This window comes from Eschrichtius robustus, chromosome 17 (genome assembly GCF_028021215.1).
Source record: "Eschrichtius robustus isolate mEscRob2 chromosome 17, mEscRob2.pri, whole genome shotgun sequence".
Lineage (NCBI taxonomy): Eukaryota > Metazoa > Chordata > Mammalia > Artiodactyla > Eschrichtiidae > Eschrichtius > Eschrichtius robustus.
The window spans coordinates 57,918,986-57,934,932 of record NC_090840.1 but is presented as its reverse complement, the minus strand read 5'-3'; positions in this window follow the sequence as shown (position 1 = coordinate 57,934,932).

Sequence of the window (15,947 nt, the reverse complement as noted above, 5' to 3'; positions counted from 1 at the left end):
AATAAAGACGCAGATGTAGAGAATGTATTTGAGGACACAGGGAGGGGGAAGGGTAAGCTGGGACGAAGTGAGAGAGTAGCACTGACATATATACACTACCAAATGTAAAATAGATAGCTAGGGGGAAGCAGCTGCAACGCAACGGGAAATCAGCTCCGTGCTTTGTGACCACCTAGAGGGGTGGGATAGGGAGGGTGGGAGGGAGGTGCAAGAGGGTGGGGATATGGGAATATATGTATACATATAGCTGATTCACTTTGTTATACAGCAGAAACTAACACAACATTGTAAAGCAGTTGTACTCCAATAAAGATGTTAAAAAAAACAAACAAAAAAAGCATTATCCTTAGAGGAACACATGGATAGCGGCATTGGTTTAGGGTTTCTCCTCTATCCAAGTGTATTACGTATTTGAGAAAATTCACACAACAATAATTTCACAAATGGTGGTTAAAGTACTCATTAAAGTATTAGAATCAAACTATGGACTATAAATAATATAACTTTGCCAATGAAGAAGCAATGACAAAAATTTTGAAAAGAATAGGTGAGAAGAAAATATCAAGAAACTGTAGGAGAGCTAACTGCCCAATTTTTGATAATTATCATAATTAGATAATATCTAGATGGGTTAATCAAGAGATTTAAATATGTTGTTAAATACTGAGTAGGTAACCATGAGTACTAAAATAATAATACCAAGAAATGGGACATAAAGAAGGAGATGCAGAGAAAGTGGCCCTTTGTAACCATGAGTTCTAAATATATCTAAGGATTCAACCAATCAGAGATAAAAAATATTCCAAAAAAACAATTCTCGAACGTTCCAAAAGAGCAAAACTTGAATTTGTCTTACGCTCAGCAAAGTATAAGTAACCTAGAGATGATTTAAAATATTTGGGAGGATGTGCATAAAATACATGCAAATAGTACATCATTTCATATAAGGGAATTCAGCCTAGGCAGATTTTGGTGTGCATGGGGTGGTCCTGGAACCTATGCCCCGGGGATTGGGGACAATCATACACCAATTCCTCATCTTCTACAGTGAGATACTGTCTAACCATGATAAATGAAGAAATGTAATATGTTACTACTAGAGTTCCAGTAGTAACCTCTGGAAGCATTTAAAACAGAAATGTCTGAAAATTAAAGGTTAAATTTCTGGGGAGCACAACTGAGGCTAAGAGTGGGAAAAAAGAGAGACTTTTACTTTTTTTTCCATACCTTTCTCTACTGTTTGAACTTGTTTTAATTTTAATTCTTTATTTTCTTAATACAAAAATAATAGTGTTTTGTCCCCTTGGAGTCTGTATTTCCAGTGTCAGTCATATAGCTGTCATTCAAAATGGAAAAAAAATTGTTTTCTTAACCTAATTGTCTAGATAAAATTGGCAGGTTGTTCTTTTATGCACTGGAATATAGTGGTGAACAAGACAAATTTGCTTTCATGGAAAGTCTTTGCTTTCTTAGAATTTACTCTGCCTTTTTTTTTTTTTTCCAGTCGTGCCATGTGGCATGTGGGATCTTAGTTCCAGAACCAGGGATTGAACCCGAGTCCCCTGCAGTGGAAGCACAGAGTCTTAACGACTGGACTGCCAGAGAAGTCCCTGCTATTTTAGAATTTATATTCCATGTGGAGGAAATAATAAATAAACAGATAAATAGACAATATAATTTCAAAAATGTCTCATTGCTGGGAAGAAAATGAAACAGTTTAATGTGATAGAGTGATGGAGTGGAGATGACCAGCTGAGGTTAGGGTGAGGGGAACAGGAAAGACCTCTCTAAGGAGACCATACTCAACCCAAAATCTGAGCGAGAAGATGTGAGGCAGACTGTTCCAGTTACATGGAAGAACAAAGACAGCATCCCTAAGAATGGAAAGTGCTTAGGGAATCCACGGACAGAAAGATGACCAGTATCATTAGAGCAAAGAAAAGGAGGAAGTGTAGGATGGAGTTGTTGTAATTACTAATTTTTAGTATACTTCTATGTTGGTGTGTCCCAGTTGTGATTTAAGAAAATTATAGTGAGACAGACTGCCTTTCTTGATAGAGAGGACAAGATGGGATTTGGGGAGCATGCTCGTCTCCTTAGCAACATGTATACTATGTTTCTTAGATACAAGGATTGGGGACCCTGTCTGGTTTGTTCACCACAATATCTCCAGTGCCTGGCTCATAGCAGATATTCAATTATGTTGATTAAATCAGGGGAATCATCTCTGAAGTGGACATTTTAATTTTATATCATAATTTTGGGGCTACATACTACATTTCACCTATTCAGGAACCTTTTATTGGGTTTCTTTTTTATGCCAGATACTGTGCTGAGCACTAGAGATACAAAGATAAGAGTCTGTTCTACTCACAGAGATTTTATAATCTACCTAATTTATTAGAGTTTATAACATAATTGTAGCTTAACATTTGTACAATGACTATAGGTATCATTAAACCATTATTCATGAAGTACAAAAAGTTATGCTGACATGAAAAGGCACTTCAGTGAATTACAAATATGAGGGTCTCATAACCAGTGCAATACTTGTGTCCTTTCTATTTCAAGAGTGAATTTTGGCCATTATTTAATCATTTCCACAGTACTGCACACTCAACAGTTCTCATTGTTATGCTCACAAAACAATACTTATTTCCAACTGTGGTTGGGCTGACAGCTGTCTGAAAAGCTAGAACAGATTTATTTTTCTTAATCAAAGTCAATGCAGAATGTGATGATTTCATTTTAAAATAAATTTGGATACCCATAAATAGTTTTTCTTTTTAATTTGGGTACAGCCGGTCTGACCACCCTCATACAGTGATTTTGAAAACCACTTTAATTCTTGCCTATTTATAAAGTCAGAGAAGGAAGAACAAAATTTGTATTCATTGCAAATTAGCTAAGGCTTCAAAGAGGTTATGTATATGAACATATCAAGATGGTGACATAAGTAGGATGAGAAGAAAGGAATGTTAAAATAATAGACATTTGTGCCCATGATGTTTTTCTTTTTAAACTATAACTTTAAATATCATAATGAATGGAAGATTATACCACCTTCCAACAAACTGACACGGTTTTTAATAGATACAGGGCAAAGTGATAAGAGAAACATTTGCCAGGTGGATAATAAATCATAAAAATGGAAGTGCCATTTGATCTAGAAATTAGTTTAGAGCTATCCTAAGTGCTTCTCAAACTTATCCGTTAAAGAAACTCTGATGATACAAGTAAATGTGATTCCTCCCATTTCCACACACCCTTCCACTTACCCTCACCTGCTAGCCTCCGCACTCTCAAAGTGGCCTGATAACAGCTTGAAATTTCTTTGAAATTCCAGTTTTATACCTCACATGTATGCATGTTTTACATTCTACTCCACTACAAAACTACATATATCAAACATAAAAACAATAAGTTTATTCTATAACTTCCTGTAAAATTAAAGACACCTGGAAAAATATACCTTCCCTTTGATTAGAAACAGAATAAGAATACAACTAGGCAAGTGCACAAAGATATGCCAACAAGGATAGAAATGTCAGTGCTCTTATAATCAAGCTAAATCTTAAACAATGCAAATCTGCCAAAATGGAAGATTGGTCTAATAAATAATCATATTGTGGATTACTACACTCCTATTAAAAACTTAGTGAGAATGTATATTAATTAGGAAAAATAGGTGGATGATCATGACATAGTCCTTAGATAAAAAATAATAAAAATAAAACAATTTAGAGAGCTGATACCATTTAAAAAATATATGTGCCTGTGTGTGTTTGTCTGTGTATCTCCCCAATTTAAAAAATATATTTATCCCCATTATAATATTTCAGTAGAACCCATATCAAGAGAATCAGAGTAAAAACATTTTAAAGTAATATATTTAAATATTAGAGGACAAACTTAAGGTAGCAAACTAACTGCTTATCTATACACTGATGTATTTTCAAAATATGTATTAATAATTTGTGTGATTTTCATTGGGACCTTTTGCATATATGATTACAAGGATATATGTGTATATACAAAATGTTATCAATAGCTATCTTTGTAGTATGCTGTAATAGGTACATTTCATTCATTATCTCTTTTGTGCTTGTTTATTTTCTGATTATTTCTAAAAATATATAAATTACATATGTAAATAAGAATGAAAAATGTACTATTTCACATTGATACCACGTTATTAAATGTTGAATTGCCCCAATGTTGCTTTAAAAGTCCATAAGAATACAGAACTACAACAAGCTTTCATTTTCCCTCTAATACTTTTCCATTTCAAAAAGCTCCCAGACAATAGAACCTTAGATTCTATGCTCTCCTCTCCCCCTCAATGACTTCAGCCATGGTCTCTCCCTAAGAGAGGACTTTTTCTAAGGTAATATTACTGTTCTATACCTATAAAATCATCAAGATTGTGTTCTTCAGTACAAAATAGGAATTAAAGAGGTCTGATTGACTACCTGGCAGTTTATAACTGTTAACATTTTGTGACAGTGAGTGAGTAATCCATTTTAACAATGCAGTTGGCTGGTAGTAGAGAAAAACTTATTAGGGAAAATGAACGGTAAATGTGAACATGATTAAAGATACCGTACCCTCCCTGAGCAAAGAAATAAGATATTCTCAAAACCAAGCCTAGGGCTTCCCTGGTGGCGCAGTGGTTGAGAATCTGCCTGCCAATGCAGTGAGACACGGGTTGGAGCCCTGGTCTGGGAGGATCCCACATGCTGCGGAGCAACTGGGCCCGTGAGCCACAATTACTGAGCCTGCGCGTCTGGAGCCTGAGCTCCGCAACAAGAGAGGCCGCGATAGTGAGAGGCCCGCGCACCGCGATGAAGAATGGCCCCAACTTGCCGCAACTGGAGAAAGCCCTCGCACAGAAACGAAGACCCAACACAGCCATAAATAGATAAATAAATAAATTAAAAAAAAAAAACAAAAACAAAAACAAGCCTAGTGTCTGGGGGGCTATACCGACCCAGAGTGCAGGTGCCATTTCTAATCTGCATAAAGGCAGCATATGGGCTAGAGGTAGCCCTGTATCTGCATCCGGGAGGGATTAAACAACTTGACCAAGATCCATTCAGAAATTAACTACCTCGCTTTCTCTCCTAATCAAATTTTTTTTAATTAAACGTGCATTCCCCTATAATACACTAAAACAGGTTTCAAGGCATTGTTAACACAGATAAATAGCCTTTATTCCCAGAACACTTTGCAAGCATAAGTTCATTGATTTCCACTCCCACTTTTAGATCTTTTCTAGTTTTATTTTGGCTTTTTCTTTATTGAACAGCCTACAGAGTTTGCTAATCACAAGTTAGTACAGATCTTCAATAAAGCAAAGGGCTTCACAAACCATGGGGCTACTTTAAGCTATATAAATATGTGAATATCAATTACAGAAGTAGATGGAAAAAAAATTAAATACTATCACAATTTTATTAAAAGTGATGTTTCTGAATGATTTATTTGTAAAATTTGGTCTCATATATTTTATCAGATATTTATATCCTTGATCTTTACTTTTACTTTTAGATCTGCAAATCCCTGAGGCCTCTCAAGTGGTGAAGAATTGAGTTGAATACGGATGTCTATGAAACTTTGCTTACAGTTTGACATTTGTACTCACAGTCCATTTTACATGGAATCCTCAAAAAGCTGGAAGGTAAGACACCACTACCTCTAAGCAACTTCCACCTTCCTTCAGGCTAAGTTAGACGCCTCCTTCCATTCTCTGGGACTTCCTCTTTTAGGGGTCTCATCACGCTGCTGCCTCTGATCATTTGTTTATTTTTCTGTCATCCCCCAAAATAAGTCCTGGAGAACAGAGAGCTTGTCTTTTTTGTTTTTGTATTCACAACATCTAACATGTAGGGGGTAGGCAATAAATTTTTGCTAAATAATTATCTGAGTGGAAGAGAAGACAATGTGTGGTTTGTTCTTATAGACCTAAATTCATAAATGGGTGGACTTTAAACTCCCTTACCCAGAAATCTATAGACGATATCAGACAGTCAGACAGACAAAAATTCAGAAGACACACAGATACACAGACAGAGACTGGTTGAGACAGCTCTTAACCTGCTTTGATTCCTTAAAGGTGAATCTGTCCATCACAACGATATGGAAGAGGAAATAGGGAAGAGATGAAAGCATGGACTGAATGTGATGGAAAACGAAGGGGAAACATATAGGCAAATACATACATAGGAGCAATAAAAACATCTATAACCAGGTCTCCAGTCTAGTAAACTTGAAAGGAGGGACCATGAACTGAAAGTCTGAAAGCATAGATTTCAGTCCCCTCTTTCATTTGTTGTTGTTACTAACTCTCTTCTCTCCCAAGATATAGACAGACAAGTTGACCTTCCCACACATCAAATTCCCCATTGATAATACAGCGAGATTTAACCAAAGTTAAATCTAAACCTTCCACGAACTATAAGAACTTTCACTGCTAGAAGTCAGTCTTTCATACTCTGTCAATATTCCAGAAGGGGGCAGCATTTATTCATAATAGGGAAACCAAGAAAAAGTTTTACTCTAGCTAGCTTTCAAAGTAGTAAAGGTTGAGAAGTTGGATGAAAGGAACACTTAAACTCTTTCTTGAATTTAGTGTGAGTACATAAGGATGTCAGGAGTAGGAAAGTGGGTGGAAGTCTGGTGTCTGCTCTGCTGTGTAGGCATTTAATAAGGAACAAGTCAAATGGCTCCGTGAGAAAGAGATCATCCCTCTGGCTCACTCATCGTTGAATCCCTAATGCTAAGTGCTGTTTCTGGCACACGGTAGGTGCTTACTAAATGAATGATTGATAAAGAACGGGGATGGAATGGGTTCGTTCCCAGGGCAAGTCTCACGCATGAGTGTGGAGTAGGCAAATCTATCTTTGGAGCGTCTCTCCTTATACCGCATTCTAGGTCTCATCCCTCTTTCCATGGCCCTAACACAGTCCTGCACCCCTGCAGCTCCACTTACCCCTGCACCCCTCTTCTTTACAATTACTGATTCATCCATCCGTTTACTTAACAAATATATTGAACACCTGATATATACCAGATTTTGTTCTGATGCCCTTGTCCTGACAAAATACATACTAATTAACTTTATGCCTTAAGATATAATAGTTCCTAACGGTAGCTACATTAGGGAGCAAGGTTAGGGCTGAGATTATTCTGCTTTAAATATGTGCAGGGAGATGGACTTAAACAAGTGAGTCTCTAATAAAGGACACATCAGGCAGAGAAGATGACAATTTGGGGTAAGAGGACGTGTTCAGCTCCTCAGGAATCCCATCACTTATGTGAACTCTCCAAAAGTAGACTTAATTGCTTTGTTCCAAAACTGAGCAAATGGGAGCAGCAAAGGAACCTTAGAGAACACTTTTTCCACCTGCTTCTTTTTTCATACGAGAAAGTAAAGCTTAGAGAAGGTGTTATTTTCCCAAGGTAATGCTGACTAGTTGCAGAGCAGGGTCTAGGAGCAATTCTCCATGGTCCCTGTCTAATGCTCTCTCTAGGTGTCTACTACTCTTTTAACAAAACTTATCCCCACACACTCACTGTCTGTTGCAGTTTTTTTGTTTTTTAACAGACTATTTTTTTAGGGCAGTTTTAGACTCACAGAAAAATTGTACTTAGAAATTAATTTAGTTCTTTCATGGATCATGTCTTTGATATTGTATCTAAAAAGTCATGGCTAAACCCAAGATCTATATTCCTATGTTATCTTCTAGGAGTTTTATAGTTTTTCATTTTACATTTAAGTCTATTATCCATTTTGAGTTAACTTTTGTGAAGTGTATAAACTCTATGTCTACATTCATTTTTTTTTTTTTGCATGTGACTGCCCAGTTGTTTTAGCATCATTTGTTGAAAGTACGATCTTTGCTACATTGTATTGACTTTGCTCCTTTGTCAAAGATCAGTCACCTATATTTGTGTGTGGGCCTATTTCTGAGCTCTCTATTCTGTTCCATTGATCTGACTGTTCTTTCACCAAAACCACATTATTTTGATTCATGTAGATTTATAGCAAGTCTTGCATTTGGGTAGTGTCATTCCTCCAACTTTGTTTTCCTTCTTCAACACTGTGTTGGCTATTCTGGGTCTTCTGCCTCCCCATATAAACTCTAGAGTCTGCAAAATAACTTTCTGGGTTTTTCATTGGGATTGCATTGAATCTATAGATCAAGTTAGGAAGAACCAACATCGTGATGATATCGAGTCTTTCTATCCATGAACATAGACTAACTCTTCATTTATTTATTTATTTGATTTCTCTCATCAGTTTTGTAGTTTTCCTCTAAAAATCTTGTACGTATTTTGTTTGATTTATACCTACATATTTCATTGGGGTGTCAATATAAATGTTATTGTTTTTAATTTCAAATTCCACTTGTAAATTGCTGGTATATAGGAAAGCAACTGACTTTTGTAGGTTAACTTTGTATTCAGCAAACTTGTTATAATTGCTTATTAATTCCAGGCAATTTTTGGTCAATTCTTTTGGATTTTCTACATGAACAATAAAGTCACCTGCAAACAAAGACATTTTATTTCCTCCTTCACAATCTGTATACCTTTTATTTCCTTTTTTTGTCCTAATGCATTAGCTAGGACTTTTAGTACAATGTTGAAAGCAAGTGGTAAGAGGGGACATCTTTGCATTATTCCTAATCTTTGTGGGAAATCTTCAAGTTTCTCTTCATTAAATATGAAGTTTACTATAGGCTTTTGCAGATGTTATTTATCAAGTTGAAGAAGTTCCCCTCTATTCCTAGCTTGCTGAGAGTTTTTTTTCACTATGAATGAGTGTTGGATTTCTTCAAATATTTTTTTCTACATCTATTATGATCATTTGATTTTTGAATGTTGAACTAACCTTGCATGCATGGAATAAATCCCAGTTGGTCAAGGTATAAAATTCTTTTTTTTTTTTTTTTTTTTTTTGGCCGCACCTCACAGCTTGCAGCATCTTAGTTCCCTGACCAGGGATCAAACCCCAGGCCCCAGCAGTGAAAGCACTGAATCCTAGCCACTGGACTGCTAGGGAATTCCCTATAAAATTCTTTTTATACCCTGTTGGATTCAATTTGTTAGTTTGTTTTTAGACAGATTACTAAGCTCTCCAATGCTTTTATTTCCTCTTTCTCTAAAACTGGAATAATAATCTTTGTCCCAGATATTTTTCTAAAAGCCCTGTGCTGCCAATCTGCAGGAATGGTGAAAACTCATTAGCTCAGGAGCTAAGCCTGATTTTAAATACAGCTCTCCCACTTCTCAACTACATAGACCTGGGCCAGTCATTCACCCTCTTGAGGACTTCACTCAGTTATTTACCATGGAATCACTAAGGACATCCAAAAATGGCATTTAAAAGTAGCTTCTCAAAATTTTAATTAGATCACTCACTTGTTTTACTTCTGTCAAGATGATTAAACGCACTATGTATGTGAAAGCACTTCTTTTTTCCTCTCTTTTTTGCTATCCTGAGATTGCACTTCCCAATAAAGCATGATCAATCAAGCTTTGCTGTGTATTCTGTTTTCTAAAAAACTTAAGCCATGGTGTTCATTTAAAGTACCATTATTATTAGGAACATCATAAAAGCATTTTTTCTTTTCATTCATTTCCTGTTTTAAGTTGTTGACTATTCATCAAGGCTATCCTTATGAAACAATTTCATTCAGGTGAAATCAGATTAAAAAGGACACCAAGTACAGCTCAGAGGAAGAAAATACATCCCAAGAGAGCAATGAGAATATTAAAGATTTGTCTGTAAGGATGGAATAGGTGCCCCTTCTGTTTCAGGAACTCCTCTGCTTTAGCAACCATCTGACTGGTGCTAACATGTCCCATGAGTCCCCCATTAGAAACCTCCTTTAAAAGACTGTCCAGTCACATGGTCCCTTGAGGTGGGTACCTGGCCATAAACACACACACACATACATGTGCACATACCATGTGTGGCCTAGAGCAGTTCTCCATTTCACATTTCCCAGAGTCTAAGGCCATGGTTCCCTGATTTTCCTCTTTTGCCGATCTTTTCATGAAGTAAAGACCTCTTTGCCACAAAAATATAGGAGTTACGTAATCTCAGAGTAAACTGCTTTTCTTTCAATTAAATAAATTTAGCCATAAGAAAAAGTCCCTACATTATCCTTATTTTTCTCATTTTACCTCATACTGGTGAAATTTTGTCACAGACTGGTGTTCGGAAACCACTGGCAGAGGGGCAACTCAGTTAATGAGCTAAATAGAGAACTGGGAAAGGCTGACTCACCTCACCAAAGTGAGGAATGTTCCAGTATAGAAAAACACTAGGAAATACCCGATCCAAGAAGGACAGTTTAGGATCAACCTCAATATTTTAAGTGGTTAAGACCACTGTGCATTTAATAGATGTTGTACAATAAATCAGATGGGAGAGTGTTGGTACAGGCACCCAGACCTTCTCTTTCTTTTGCAGAGATCATCCTTACAACCAAAATCAAAAGCCCAATTTTTCATTACTTTTATAGATATTACTTCAACATAATTTTTTTTCAAATATATCTGAGGTATTATGGCCAATGCCATAGAACACTGAGTAAGATTAACATTCATGAATATATGTTTGTTTGTTTTGAGAACATGACCCTGACAGAGTGTGAAGTTCTGGTTTTTTTAGGAATCATTCAGGGCAGGACCAGACAAAGTCCCTGACCTTGAAGTCCTAACTTTCCAAGTTTATATACACATAGCACACATAGTATGAAAGACACAGGGCATATGAAAGGTTTAGTTTTGTATTTGCTTTTGATATCTGCTTTAATTCCTTAATAGAAGAAAAGAAAGGAAGGAAACAGGATGGGAGGGAGGGAGCAAAGGAGGGAGGGAGGGAGGGAAAATGGAAAGCAATAATGGTGGTTCCCAGAAAGAAGGACAATGGCCAGTGGGAGATTTATGGGAAGTGAAAGCCCTGATCCTGCCCAGCTTGTCCGGGAACTCTTCCTGCTGGGGGGTGATTTGTGAACTGCTGTCTGGTCAGCAGTTCCAGGGAGTCAGTTCTGGACTCTAATCCTCACATTTAGAATCACTAAACCCAAGCCAAGGTTGTTTTCCAGGAATAGGGCTTTATAGGGTAAGGCTACTTCATGCATTGTGTGGTAATTAGTGAATAGTCCACTTCATATTTAAGAACAGAGTCAGGACAGAAAAAAAAAATGTAGTAATATTACCAAAGCTTGGAAAGCACTAATTTAAAAAAAAAAATCATTTCTTTCCAGAATAGATATGGCCCCACATGACAGTGGGTATGAAATGGTTAAATACTCAAACCTCAGAACTGATAAATCATGAAGGACTTTCATTGATGCTTCCGAGTAAACGTCATGACACCAATAGTTCTGTTTAATAAACCAATTTTCAGTTCAACAGTAACAGCAGCTAGCATGTATTGAACACTTTCCACATGCCAGCCACTGTCCTAAACACTGATGTCACCTGCAATATTGCATTTAGTCCTCACAATAGTCCAGAAAGTTAATTAATATACTTATGTCCATTCTACAGATGAGGAAACTATGTCTAAGAAAGTTCAAGTAACTTATTCAAAGTTAGTTCGATAATAAAGGTGGAGCCAGGGTTTGAGCCCAAACAGTCCAGCCACAGAGCCCCAGGCCTCCATTATACATTTACTTCCATTCTAATAGTTACTTTTCTCACTCAAAGTCACTCTGAGCTTTAAAGTCACATAGATATAGATTTAAATCCTGATGTGTGACCCTAGAAAAGTCGTTGAATTTCTTGGAGTCTTAGTTTTTTATCTGTAAACAGAGTAATCATACCACTCTGCAAGATTACTGTGAAAGTGAGAGGTAGTACATGGAAGCCATTCAATACATGGAAAGTATTACCACAGCACAGACAGGACACAGACCATCAAGATTAAAAAGGGAAAATAAGCAGACAAAAGACACAGAGAACAGGCACTCAGGACCTATCTCCAGGGTAAGGGATAATTGGTAGTAGATCACCTTCACAAAGACTGAAGGAAGTAACTTCCCTTTAAGCAATTCAGTTGATAAAGTAAAATTTGAGTATACTTGCAAATAGGATTTCAGGTAATAACATTTAAAACAAAACAAACAAACAAACAAAAACCAACAAGAAAGAGGAGTAGATCCTGTACAAAAAAAGAAAACAAAACCCAAGCCATTACAAAAGATTATGCTCTGAGCCACACCAAGCCAAATTTATTCACATGGTAAAGGAGGAATTGATGTTTGTATCAGAACCTATCTGCGTGTCATATATAATGCAATATCCACAAAAGCATGTTAAACCAGACATAGTTCTTTATCCTATGTTGTGGAGGAGTCATCTCTGTGACTCTATTGTCTCAAAGAAGCTCTAGGTTAAACAATCACTCTGGTAGAACCCTAGACAGTGGACATCCACTGGCAATTGCTGTCGAGAATCTAACGTGTAGTGTGGGAAAACAAATAGATAACAGACCTTAGAGAAGATCACGTTAGCTAGGCCTCCAGCATTCTTGCGCTCTGCATTCTCAAGTAATGTAATTTCCCAGTCCAGTAGAGGTTCATAGCTTTTCCACTGTGGAAACACTAAAGACCTAACATGAAAAGGAAAAAAAAAAAATTAGGAAAGAGAGAGTGGAAATGATAGCACAAATAGCAAGAGTACAATCTAAAAGAGTCTGAGAGGGGATCTGCTGTGCTAGCGCAAATATCTCCATGAGCATTTTGCTCCCATATGTTGGAGTCTTCCATTCTATAGGTCCCTATCTTCACAGTGCACTGCAACAAAAACGTAAAATTTATGAAAATAAAACCTATTTTTTGCTAGTTTGTCTTTTGTACATAAATTTTGCAGATAAAAGCTTGAATTTAAAAAATTCAGTCAGAAACTTGCAGTTTTAAGATTTACTTGGGCTTCCCTCGTGGCGCAGTGGTTGAGAATCTGCCTGCCAATGCAGGGGACACGGGTTCGAGCCCTGGTCTGGGAAGATCCCACATGCCGCGGAGCAACTGGGCCCGTGAGCCACAACTACTGAGCCTGCGCGTCTGGAGCCTGTGCTCCGCAACGGGAGAGGCCGCGATAGTGAGAGGCCCGCGCACCGCGATGAAGAGTGGCCCCCGCTTGCCACAACTAGAGAAAGCCCTCGCACAGAAACGAAGACCCAACACAGCCATACATACATACATACATACATACATACATAAAAAAAGAATGTAAGCAGACAAGAATAGCATTAAAAAAAAAATTAAAAAAAAAAAGATTTACTTAATTCCTATTTACTAAAACAAAATCAGTCTTTTGGAGAGATCCTTCAAAAAGGTTTTCATTCATTAAATGTTACTATGTTTTTCAGAAACTGACTGTAAAGACTGCTATTAGAATACAAAAAAATATGCTTATGACTGTATTTCTCATTTTTTCCCATGTCATGGTGTTTTAATCTGCTATTATTACTTGAATACCTAGTAGGCACTCAATGGATATTTGTTAAATAACAGGAAGAATTGGCTAAGGAGTTTCAAATCCTTTCATGATTTCATAATTTATCATTTCACGATAATTAAGACCAAGAGCTCTAAGATCAAATGGACCTAATTCACTATCTGTGTCCTTAAGCAAGTTTTTATAACTTCCTTAAGCCTCAGATTTTTTTATTAAGAAAATCTCAATATATAATTACTTCTTCCATTGGGTGGTCACTTAGATTAATAAGATAATTAATATAAAACTCTTAGCTCAGAATCATGCTCATGTTTCTAAAGTGCTAAAAAACATTAGCTACTAACAATTTTACACCTCATCTTAGGCAAATAATGTACACAAATCTTTAATCTGCCTTTTTGGCCATATAAGGTATATATTAAGCCTTTTTGTGATAGTATCAAGTATCTGGTCATTGCAAAATGACATGCTTTTTCGTGGAGATTCGTGAGACTCATTGACAAACAGATGAACAAAAAATGTCTCAGAATCTGACTTGTTCATGGCTTCATGGTAGCTTATTGGTAGCAGGAGACGGAAGTGGATTCAGTAGCAGAGGCAAGAGCACAGAGACCAGGAGAGAGAGAATAATACACTAAGAGGAAAAAGGGAAGGCCCATTTTCTGATGCTGAGCCTCATACCATGTTTGACAGGCACCACTGAAAAAGCTGGGTCATCCTTAATAACAATTACCTGGAAAGAAAAGGATGCCCCTCCCTTTTTTTGGCAGGGGAGGGGGAGGGAGGGAGATGGAAAGAGGAGAAAGAAGCAGAAAACTTCACTATACACAAAATGGAGATCAAGGTGGGCCTGCGGGGGGCAGTGCGGTATAGTGGACAGAGCATGGCCTGTATAATGAGACAGATCTAAATTTGGTTTTGTAGCTGGGTTATTTGCTCCCTAGGCTAAGTACCTATTGCTCTTTAACAATTTGTGCCACTCTCACTTTACCTTTGTAATGGTAATAAAAATTCTAATTATAAAATACATAAATATAAAAATTATAATTATAATTATGTCATAGGGATGTTGTGAAGATATAATGAAACAACAATGCTGGTTGAGTGCCCAATCCATTTTCTGGTCTTAGAAAATACTTCTCACACACTCTGCAGGCAAGGAAGGTACAAAAATCCTTGCTGAAGCATTGTTTCTTGCACTGGTTTAGTCATTTCTTCCATAAGCATTCCTGGAAACTGTGGGAGATTTGTGTTGTGTCAATTTAGCTAAACTGGGACTACATTTCCCAGAATCCACATTTCCCTCATGTGATCAGTTCTCAGCTAGCTTCTGGTGCTGAGAAGGTTGGTGCAGCACAAGGCACTGTTGCAGCTCCTGCCTGGTGGTGCTGACCCCCTGGCTTCTTGGCTGGAGGGTGTCAGCAGCCAGATGCTTAACTCCTCCAGATCCTACTGCATCTCCTGCTCTGAGTTCTCCAACTCCTGGCCCAGAGGTGTGTTTAGCAATGTGACAAAGGGGCACCAGCTTCTCCTGAAGAAAACCCTCATCATCAAAGTTTGAAACTTGGAGGCAGTAAGGAACCCATACAGGTTCCAGTTCATTCTTAAGGGTTCCAGCTCAGACTTGCAGGTTCCAGTTTGGCCTTTTTTCACCCACTCCACAACCATCCTCCCTTCCCAACCATCTGCCTGTGGACATCAGGTTCCAGCACTAGACTCAGACACTAAACTTCACATACACTGTTTCTCCTGTTTCCATAACTGTGTAAGGTCAAAACTTTATGATAAACGCCTATTAAAAAATATATATCTACATATTTATAGATATATTCATATATTTATCCTGGTCATCTTCTCTGATAATCTGATAAGAGCCTTAACTGATACAGTGGGCTCTCTCTCTTTGTTCCAGGAACTATGTTATGGACTGACAAAACTGATGAATAAGGTACTGACCCTATAGTTACAAAATTATCACAATTCTTAAAGGAAAAATCAGCCTTTGCTCACCATATAAGAAATTATAAAGTTTCTACAGATTTGCCTACTTTGGACAGATCATATAAATGAAATTATGTAATATGTGACCTATTGTGTCTTTTTTTTTTTTTTTTTTCACTTAGCATGCTTACTAAGTTTATCCACATTGCTGGATGTATCAGTATTTCACACTTTTATGACTGAATAATATTCAATTGTATGGATATATCACATTTTGTTTATCCATTTATCCGTTGATGGACATTTAGGTTGTTTTCACTTTTTGGAACTATATAGTTCCAAACTAGATAGTGATAGTTACACAACATTGTGAACATACTAAATGCCACTAAATTACACACTTTAAAATTGTTAATTTTATATTATATAAATTTCACTTCAATAAAAAATTTTTACGTTATGAAGTTATAAGGTTGGTTTCCTTTAGTTTAAAAAAATTTACATGTATCTATAATTGTTCAGAGTGA